This window comes from Maniola jurtina, chromosome 8 (assembly GCF_905333055.1).
Source record: "Maniola jurtina chromosome 8, ilManJurt1.1, whole genome shotgun sequence".
NCBI lineage: Eukaryota > Metazoa > Arthropoda > Insecta > Lepidoptera > Nymphalidae > Maniola > Maniola jurtina.
This window is the reverse complement of record NC_060036.1, coordinates 15,054,027-15,057,532: the sequence shown is the minus strand read 5'-3', so window position 1 is coordinate 15,057,532 and position 3,506 is coordinate 15,054,027.

The following is a 3,506-nucleotide window of genomic DNA, read 5'->3' as shown; positions in this document are numbered from 1 at the left end:
GACACGGCTGCCCTGCCATAAAATGAACTAAAAAGGGAAAAAAATCACATTTGAAAATGACATCATACAATTTTTTCAAAAACGTCGCGAAAAACATCGCTAAGTAGGTAAGCTAATTTTAAGTTGATAAATTAATAATGAAAAAAAATCAGTTTTACCTTCCTCTTTGACAAGCTATGGAAATGAAAAATTTTCGTCTCGTGTACTAATAAAAGCATACCGACTCGCCCGTGTCGGCCCATCGTCGGCAGGTACGATATGATTTTATTACGCTTCGGCAAATATTTGCCACCCACCCCATCCCAACCCACACCACCCTCGCTCATTCACTGATCAATCTGCCCCGAGTGCACATCGGTACCTTGGAAACTTATATTAACATATTCATTTTGCTGATATTCTCCTTATTGTATTATAACACTAGAAATTACCCGCGACTTCGTCCGCATGAAACAATTTTTTATTTTCCATGAGATTAAGAAATTTTTCCGCTGTAAAAGGTCTTGTCTATTTCCATTGTCGCTATAACAAAAATAATAAAAAATTAAAAATGGCCACCATGAGAATTAAAAAAAAGAGTGTTATTTCTTGTACAATGGTACGGAACCCTTCGTGTGCGAGTCCCACTCGCACTTGACCGATTTTTCACTAAATGTATGTAATCCTAAGAATACCACCATGACTAAACTTCATACAGCTTGCATTATGTACGATATTCACACATCGACTTGTAATCTTGTAAAATTCTCACTTACGTAGCTGATGTATATAAGCCCTTGAAGCCCTTGTCCTGTCTTAAATCCAGTCAAGAGCGAGTAGGCCCTGCACATGAAGGGTTCCGTAGCATCGTACAAGATTATATAGTATATACCTTCAATTTTTTTTTAATTCATGTTATACCTAAGTATAATTTTTCAAATATTAGATGTTGGCAATACAAATAAGTATACGCCCTGTGGAAATTTCAACTCTCTACCTATTACGGTTCAGATACAGCCCGCTGACAGACAGACAGACGGACAGCGGAGGCTTAGTAATAGGGTCCCTTCGAATCCTTCGGGTACAGAAACCTAAACAGTGCAGTATTTAATAATATTATTAGCCAGTAATGAATCCAGGGAGCATCTACAATTTAAATTCTAGTCTAGCATCGGACCGCGAGTTCTGAGTTAGCCACCTCTACTTACGCTGTATATGCTTGTACGGGCGCTCGCAATCAAAGTTGCCTCATTCATATGTATTAACGGACGCCAATTTAAACTATACTTACTACTACAACTAGTTACACGGCCACTGGTCACTCGGTGGGTTAAATACGTTGAGCGAATCAGCAGATACCTACGTGTACATAGTTTGAAATAAGTAGATACTTAGTGATCGATATTTTGGAGGGCTTTGAACTTCAAAGAAAGGTTTTTAGGGTTCATAGTAAAAGTACAAGGCACTGTTTGTCAACTACAAAAACAGTTTTTGAGACAATTTCTAAAACTATAATGTTTATAAAAAAGAATGCTTGGACCCAAGGTTTTTTATATTTTTTTAAGAATGTTAGCCAAGTTTATCATGTTGACTAATATTCTCCTTTCCCCTCCAATTAAGCGTAAAGCTTGTGCTAAGATAGGTACGACAATAGTGCAACGAGTGGAGTGTGAACCAGTAACCTTTCGAATTTCAGTCCGGTCTTTTAACCGCTGAGCTATCGAGACTTTTATTTGTTCTTCGTTTGGCTCCACACACCAATTTTTTAGAAACATGAGTTTTCCTAAATCCTCATGTTTTATTGGCGATACTTAGTAACTCGCCAGGAAAACGTGGGGAATGTGGGAAAATGGAGACTCTTTAGACAGATTATAGAACGTGACATTCAATGGGCCCTAAGTAATCAGTCTAAGCTAAGCAGTAATTTGTTTATCAAGACTGGCCGTAAACTTAGTGCGGCTTGGTAGTAGGTACATAGCGAAGTTGTTCAATTTATTGTTGCCTTTGTGCGGTCAGCGCCGTCGAGCGCTTCTTGAAGCCGTCTCAAACTTGTGGAAAGCCAATTAGTCAAATTGACGGAGGTCCTGCCTAAATAACCTTTGATTTGAGGTGGTCCGCTTTAACCTTGCATAGATTTGGATTAGCAGGTGCTGTGTTGATTTATTCAATGTGCACAGAATTTGGATCATCGTGATCAACCCACCTCCGGCTCACTACAGAGCACCGGTCTCCTCTCAGAATGAGAAGCGGGTTTGCCATTGTCTACCACGATGGCCAAGCTATGTATGGAATATTATTGTAAATTGAGCAATTGAAAAGAGCAACCGCCGAGTTTCTTGCTGGTTCTTCGCGGTAGGAACGGCATTCCGAACCAGTGGTAAATTATTTGACGATTCAAAAGCACTTGTAAAAGTCTAGTTGAATAAAAATCTATTCTATTCTATTCTAAGCTCGGATTGGTAGACTTCACACACAATATTTAAGAACACTGGAGAACTCTCAGGTGTGCTGTGCAGGTTTCCTCACGATATTTTCCTTCACCGTTAAGGCAAGTGATATTTAATTAAGTACTTAAAACGCATTTATTATGTGATATGATGACTATTATGTGATGTGATAGATTTTACAGAGTTATTAACTCCGTAAAGTCTGATGTGCGTGGCCGGGATCGAACCCCCGACCTCCGATTAGAATGTGGACGTCATAACAACTAGGGTATCACAGCTTAATTTGGATTCTGTCTATTATTTTAATTTATAGTATTTTTCTAAATCATCCATTATCAATCGATAAATGTCCAGCGCTAGATTTAGGTGGCTTGTAAGGTCTTCCACTTACTACGGTTGGTCCCATTGTCCCCTTCGGATAAAGAACCCTCGAAATAGAAGGATACAGGTACGTTGATACTTGATCAACGTTCAAAGATATGAGATGTATCTAACTTCACAATTTCGTTTATTAAAGACAGCGGCAAACAAATACAAAGTAGAAATTGAAAACAATCCGAAAGAGCGCGACTGAAACACAGAGTAACAATACGGTACAGATTACAGAGGTCCGACGAAGTCTAGATGTAGACAGAGCAAGCGACACAACTGGCCTGTGGAGTTATGAACTGAAATGAAATGAATTTATTTATTTCTACAAGAAACAAAGCTACTAGATAGCTTGTGCCATTTATATGTCAAGATTCTACCACCGCTTCGGAAAATACCGCTCTTTGTTTTAAACCGGCCAAGTGCAAGTCAGACTCGCGCACCGACGAGGGTTCCGTACTCGGGTATTTTTTTCGACATTTTGCACGATAAATCAAAAACTATTATGCATAAAAATAAATAAAAATCGGCTGTAGAATGTACAGGTAAAGCCCTTTCATATGATACTTCACTTGGTAAGTAGGTATATGTCGGCGTCAATCCCAGAATATAAGACCATTATTGTAATTCATAGCTCATAACAAACATTAAATCAAGTTACAATGATAATTATTTACACTCTAGCCTTTAAAATCACATTAATAAAATTAA